Below are 7,846 nucleotides of genomic sequence, written 5' to 3' on the forward strand. Positions count from 1 at the left end.
ACCACAGGAAGAGGGGAATGGAAACACCATGAGGTGCTTCCCTCTCTGTCCAGGAGCTGGAACAGGAAGCAGTTTGTTCAGAACTTAGCAGAGCATAGACAGACAGTGGGGAGAATATTTAAAGCACATCAGCTCTCCTATAGAAAAGGGAAGTGTCTGTTACACTTTCCTAATTTTACATGTTTCCAAGGAGACAAACTTAATAGAAAAAATGCATGTTATATGCACATGAAAAATAAAAGTAGACAAAAAGATAAATAAGTACTGAGACTTCATCTCATAATGAATTTTCCTATTCTCATGAATGAAATCAGTGTCACCAAAGTACCCCAGCACTGTGAAATCCAGTATGGGCACTGGCCTCTCAGAGTTACTCATCACCAAAGCTATCTATATTTCAACAGGACAGGCAAATAAGGTCTCCTACTGATGAAAATCAGGCCAGCCATGACCCTGCAGCTCCACAGAGGAGCCCACCCCCAGATGCTTAGCTGTTCCCATTCGGTGATCAGGACGGAACACAGACAGTGCAACATGGAGTTTGCAATGTGTTGTTTTTTCCTGTTTCCAGCTTTGAGTGGTAAATTATTTGTTTCAAAAGATACTGAAGGCATGACTGGACATGAGCGGGATAAACAGTGGACACTGTGACAGTTTCTTGAGCAGGATGTCTCTGTATGCAGGTGTCCAGTGTGAGGAGAAGCTGGTGTCGTGTGAGGGAGGCTTGGTGCCACGTGGGATTTCCCTGAGACTCCCCTGTGTGGCCTCAGGATTCACCTTCAATAGCTATGGCATGCACTGGATTCGCCAGGCTCCAGGGAAGGGGCTGGAGTGGGTCACAGACATTAATTATCATGGTAGTAACACATACTATGTGGATTCCGTCAAGGGCCAATTCACCAACTTCAGAAACAATGGCAAGAACAAGCTGTACCTGCAAATGAACAGCCTGAGAACTGAGGACACAGCCCTCTATGACTCTGCAAGAGACACAGTGAGGAGATATCAATGAGCCCAGACACAAACCTCCCCTCAGGGGTGCTCGAGCTCAGCAGGGGTCACTGTGGTCCTTGGAGGACCATGCAGGTGCCCAGGAGCAGGTGCAGAGAAGGAAGCAGTGGAGTGAGGGCTTCCTGTTGGCCTCTGGGGTTTCCCTTCTGTATGAACATCACATGACCTGAGCAGACCCTGCAATGCATGAGCTGCAAAAGAGTTATGAAGTATCCAAATACAAAACATTCTCTGTCAAATTTGTTATTATAAGTACTTATTGAAGGATTGACTTTTTTCATCACCTATATATGAATTTCACTTGATGGATAAACATGACTTGTACCCATTTGGAACTAACTTGTAAATTTTTTGAACTTAGTTCTTTTTTGCATGTCTAATCATCATCCACAAATGAATCTGCTAAGTTAATCCTAATTATGAGAAGTTGTCTCCTGAAGAAATAAATGCTTCAGACTAGGAAATTAAATCTTTCGGATCCCTATTTGCAGGGTCTGAGAACACCCAGCTCTCTCCTCTCCTGGCCCACCTCAGGACACCCAGTCCCCATGCTCAGGCCCAGCAACATGTGTAGCCATGTGCTCAGGGGAGGAGGGAAGAGGGGCAGTCAGCCTGGACTCAGGGCACTGTCCGGGGGCCTTGTGATCCTATTTCTATCAAAGGGGCTGAGCAAGAATAGGCCCTGTAGTTTTCCTTTTGAACTATAGAAATTATAAAATTTATAAAATGAAAGGTAATGATATTACCTTTTCATTCTCTCTCTCTCTCTCTCTCTCTCTCTCTGACTCCCTCATCTTTAAGAATTTAATCTATGTATCAGTAAAAAAATACATGCAGTAAAACACTCCAATTTCATAATATTACACGTTTTCTCCCATGGCTCAATTCTCACAGTTCTGTCTTTTTACATATTCTTTATTTTATGTCACTTTTTATCTCAGTTAATTGTATTTAGCAGTCCTCTATCTATTCTTTAATTTTCCTAAACTAATCAAATATACCTCTTCACTTAATGATGCTCTTCTTAGGGTTAGGGTTTTCTACGAAGCAGATTGTTATGGTTTGTATCTGGATGTCCCCCAAAACTCATGTGGTCATGAGTGGGGCTTTTACAGAGGTGGCTGGATCTAGAGTCTGTTGTGCTGCCATTACAGGTATGTGAGGATCAAATTATTCACTGATTTGTTTGAAATAGTTCTGGGTAGGATTAAGGGTGCCCCATTCGGGGTCTGAATGCTATCTGCCTTATGGGTGGGAGGCCTGAGTAAAAATATAAGGAACAGAAAGAGGGCTGGTGTGTCCCTTGTCCTTGCTGCTTGCTGCTTTTGTTGTATTCTGCCATGAATGGTCTCTCCTCTGTGTTGCTCCTCTGCTGTGCCACCCTGCATTGGAGTCACCCAATCACACACTAAAACCTCTATGAACTGTGAGCCAAAATAGACCTTCCCTCCTTTAACTTTAGGTGTGGAGTGTTTTGTCTCAACAATGAGAAAAGTAACCAAGACATAGTTTCATAGTGAGCAGAAGAAAATCATTTGCACACTGAATCCCCATACATACATGTTTCCTGAAGGCAGAGCTGAGGTGACATCTTCACACATAGACCACCATCCCACAAGGGTTGCAAAGGACTTCACAGTCACACAAGTCAGGGGAAGTCAAATGCACCTCCACCTTCTCACCCTGCTCTGCACCTCAGCTGGACCAGCATCATCACTGATGTATCTGCTGTTGGTGTTTAAGTAATGGGAGTTTATGTTTTTGGTGTGACGTCCCAGGTAAACCTGTTGTTTGGAACCCAGTACATGGACATCTTCCAGAATATGACCTCACCTGAGATGTAGCTCGATCCTACCTGTTAGACCTTCTGAATTTCAGCTACATGTAGATCTCTGAAAACTCTAAAAGCTTTCATAGGTTTTCTTCTGTTTCCTTCTTTTCTGCTACTCAGCGTTCACTCATGATTGTGCAAATGTCATTTTCAATTATTGATCTTAGAAGCCTGACTCAAGTAAGAGTACAAATTTGGCCACTGAACATTTTTCTGGTTTCTGTTCCAACCTGTAAAGACATTGAAAATCATTACCCACATAATCAAATCTACAAAAATCTGGAAAAAACATCACAATGTGTTCAGAGGCCCATGAAAGAAATAAAATTTCAGATTGAATGGTCAAAGAAAGCTAGAGAGGCAAGAAGATTCAGAATCACAGGTGAGCTCTGCTTCCTGGTGCAGAAGCAGCTGGAGGAACAAAGTAGAGGAAGCACTGAGGGGGAGATAATGGATGACCGGAGGACAGGAAGGGACAAGGATGAAGTCACACCATGCACCTGGGGGCAATGCAGCCCACATGGTACCTCCAGAAGCCCCCAGGATCTTCAGGGTAAGATTAAAAAAGATCACCCACTGATCTGACTGGGAAAAAGGACTCATTATTGAGAGAGGGACATAGCCATTGCTTCAGACAGAAGACACTCGAGAAAAGACTTTTCCAAAAATGTCTCCTACTTGAAGGCAAAGTATTCTCCTAACTACAGCAAAACCACCCATCTTTCAAAGGTGATGAAAAGAGGTCAAAGTAGCTCATAGGAGAAAGAAGTAAAAGGAAATTCACTGTCTCCTGGAAAGGAGCAGATATTATGGGAAAATGAGCCCTAACCCCTAGACATTCCTTGTGATGGTCACAGGGACAGGAAATTATAGAGAACACAGAATCTCATATTGCCAGGCACACAAGTTTGGAAGGAATGGAGTAGAGCAGAAGGAGCTAAAAGACCAGGTCCACCTGAGAGGAGAATTAGTGAAGCCACAGACAGCAGAGACAGAGGAGAGGACAGGACAACCCTGTACAGCCTCTGCCTCCAGGCCCTTCATGACCCTGCTCAGGGTGTCCAGGGTCATGGGCTCATTATTTTTTCTCTCACTTTGGAAATTCATCTTCTTTTTTTCTGATGGAATCAGGCCCAAAGGGATCATCTAGGACACTCTTAGAGGAAAGCCCTGCCATTGCTTCATAACATCTACAACCACTTCCAAGCTACACCTAAATTGATGCCATTGTATAGTTTAGGACCCATTCAATATTATTCTTCTAGATTAGAAATTAACACATATTTTAGTTACAAATTTTCAATAATCTATATTTAATATTTCCCACACATTACTTTAAAAACACCATCATCACTAAAAACACACCAGGTGAGAAGGAATTTATCTGCATTCATGTTCTAAATTGTGCTTTAGAGAACCCCGAGGACAACGAACCTCCTGTGTATTCATCTCACCACGCACACCTAGCTTGAGTAGTAACCAGCAGCACTGCTGCTCCTCCGTGTCCTCGTCCCTTCACTTTCTTGAAATAACTTTAATGAAGTGCCTCATTTCTTCTCAAATGTGTTTCACAAAATGCACTGTCACCCTGAGTTTATATTCTCAAATCCTAATGGGTGGGGGGGGGGAATCCATCAGTGGAACCATCCTGACTTCCCAAGCATGAAATCCAAACATTTTGAGCTGCCCCTTTCTATTCTTGCACTTCACACTCCGTGACCCAGTCAGACTGAATACAAATCCATTCCTGCTTTATGGATTTGCAATTTTTGGAAAATGCTCTTATGCTTTACTGAATAGAGAGTGCATTTATCTAAACTCCATGCTTTGCAAGATAATTTCAGTTTTATCCATTTTATACCACTTTGTAGGAATTAGGATAAAAATTCCAGGCATACACATACTGATGAGGATATGGAAAAATTAGAGTCTTCAAAAATGGCGATAAGATTGTGAGATTTCATAGCTACTCTACAAATAGTTTATTTGCTTCTGAACTTACCAAAATAAATTTTTCATATGATTTTAATCACTCAGTAAATAACTAAGAGTTTTGAAATTGCACATTTGCACAAAATGTGGAAGCTGACATTCATATAACAATTTTTTATGGTAACCAAAACTTAGAAACTAGCCAAAAGTCTGTTAGTTTATAAAGGCTAATCAAAAAGAATTTCATCCATACATGGATATTCTTCACCCATAAAAGAAATAAGATTAATGACCTTGTTATTGCATGAATAAGCATTGAAACATATACAAATAGATACAAACAGCCCCTCCTGTGTGACTCTGGTGACAGAATATCTACATTGTCAACATTAATGCACATATAAAATAGAGCTATAGGTTCCAGGGACCATGCGGATATGAATTAGACAGGGGATGATTGGAAACAGTCATAAGTTTTCTTATGGTGATGAACATACATGTTAAGTATCATTATGGTACAGGCACAAATGACTTAATATACAAATCCCATTCCACTTTATACTTCCAATTTGATCTTACTGTATGTGAGCAAAATTCATGCAAAGTGCCATATCAAAAGATAAACCAAAGCCATAACACATAATAAATTTCTGTAGAAAACAAACAGTCCAGCCAGGCTGCCATACCTCCATCCCCAGCACTGCAGAGCAGAGCTGCCCCCGGAAAAGAGGAGGTGAACTTTCCAGGCTGCTGTATCACTGCCCCCAGTGCCAAGGAGGTGAACCTTCTGGGCTGCCATAACACCATCCCCAGGGCCAAGGTGCAGAGCTGCCCCCAGCACAGAGGAAGTGAACATTCTGGGCTGCTGTACCACCAAACCCAGTCCTGAGGAGCAGAGCTCCCCCCAGCACAGAGGAGGTGAACTTTCCAGGCTGCCTTACTACCACCCACAGTGCCAAGGAGGTGAGACAAGTGGGTGTCAGCTGCGCACATCCCTCCCACCCCACCCAATGAAATGAGAAGACACTTAAACAAGTCTCAAAACCAGACTTCCAGATCACCTAAAGCAACCCCAAAGGGAAATGAGATGCAACAACCTGATACTCAGCAACCTGGACTCCCTGAACTGGCAATAAAGGGGACCTGGAAAAAAATAAAATCAGAAATAATTTCTCAAATAACAGCGGAGATTGTGCCCATACAGATAGACATGATTAATTAATCTAGAAGTGACACAGATTAAAAAATAGAGGAACTGAGGAACATAATGGAATCCAAAGAAAGGAAACAAATGGAATCCATAAAACAGATGCAAGCAGATTTCCAGGAGATTAATAACTCCATTGGAAATTGATGCAGAAAAATGAGCCAATATGAGGACAGAATTTCAGATATAGAAGATAAGATTGCAATTAGTGAACAGGAAAAGAAAATTTGCTTTAAAATTGTAAGGAATGACAAGAAATCAACCCAGTAGCTTTTAGATAGTGCAAAGAAGAATAACATAAGACTGATTGGAGTCCATGAAGAAACAGGAGAGAGTGCAGATGACATAAAAAGCTGTTCACAGATGTGATGGCAGAAAACTCCACAAACAGGAGAAAAAAACCTTGACATATAGATAAGTGAGGCATATAGGACTCCAGCTAGCCTTCATCAAAAAAATCTGAAATAGCCATATAATAGTTAAAATTCCAGAAACCCAAGAACAGAACAAAATTGTACAAGCAGTTAGAGAAAAGAAATTAATCACATACAAAGGAAAGATCATCAGAATCACAGCAGACTTCTCAAGGCAAGATGTTCTCAAGAGCCATCCATTTTCCTAAAAATAAGTCAAACTTATCTTTCTTTATGGCCAAGCAGTACTCCATTGTGTGTGTATATATATGTATGTATATATGTATGTATGTATGTATATGTGTATATATATGTATGTATGTATGTATATATATATAGAGAGAGAGAGAGAGTTTTCTAAACTCCTTCATCCTTTATGTTTATATAGGTCACTTACATATTTTAGCTATTGTGAGCTGTGCTACTGTAAACACATGTCACTGTACTAGGATGACTTTAATACTGTACTATCAAACATGTAGAGTAAGTCACAATTCATTACATAAAAATATGAGTTGTTAACAATAATAAATGATTATGTTACTTGTCTATTTGTTGAAAGTTTTAAAATTTGCTAAATGGATGCACATTGAGGCCATACTCTTAAGTGAAATAAATAGGATACACATGTGTAAATACCAAATAGTTTCTCTTGTGTGAGAAACTGAAAGTGTAAATAAGGACTAAAAGGTATAATAGATAATATGAAATAGGAAGAAAAGGGGCAAAGGGGAAGGGAAAGTGGGAGGAGCAGGGGAAAGGAAAGAAGGGAGTGGAATTAATATGAGAAAATCAAAAAAAGGAAACAAAGTCTTTGTAAATAGGGAAGGATGGAGGGGTTGAAGGGAGGGCAGGGGAAGGGGGAAAAAATAAGAACCAAGAGAGTATGTAAAGGTGCATATCTCCAATGATGAATGTCATTATATTATACACCTAAAATGTACCAATAAAAAGATATACCAAAAAAATGGTGGGCCAGCATATTTGGAAGCAGGGACAAGACATCTGTGTATAAAGGAAAAGAAGAGTCTTCATGCATCAATGTAATGTAAAGGTGGAAAGTTAAGAACCATATACCAGGAGATATTGCAGAATAAATCTTCAAGTAATGTGTTGAAAGTTTGGCATTTCTTCCTTTGTTTGCTAATCACAAAATCTGAGAAGGTGCAAGTAGAATACAAAACCACTGGGAAAGAAAATGTACAGATTTTGAAAATTATCAGACTGGCTATGTTGTTAATAATGTAAATAGTTTGGAAAGAAAACAACGGTGTTGTAGGGATTACCTTGGGCAGAAAGAAGCCAGCTGCTGTCTATCAGGTAAATGAGAGAATGAACAAAAATTAAATCAGAGGCTGCCATCCCCATTACAGTTCCAGAGTAAAGGCATGTGACAGCAGGACAGTGTCATGGATGACTGAGGGAACCTCTGTGGACTATAGTCTCAGTTCT

General features: G+C 40.5%; 1 pseudogene; it reads left to right on the top strand.

Annotated features, from left to right (window-relative positions):
• Positions 1 to 622: 622 nt before the first annotated feature.
• Positions 623 to 1,012, top strand: LOC147821618 (immunoglobulin heavy variable 3-30 pseudogene; annotated as a pseudogene).
• The last annotated feature ends 6,834 nt before the right edge of the window (positions 1,013 to 7,846 follow it).

This window comes from Heterocephalus glaber, unplaced genomic scaffold, assembly GCF_053883595.1.
Source record: "Heterocephalus glaber isolate CG9 unplaced genomic scaffold, H.glaber_assembly_v1.0 deba00001726, whole genome shotgun sequence".
Lineage (NCBI taxonomy): Eukaryota > Metazoa > Chordata > Mammalia > Rodentia > Bathyergidae > Heterocephalus > Heterocephalus glaber.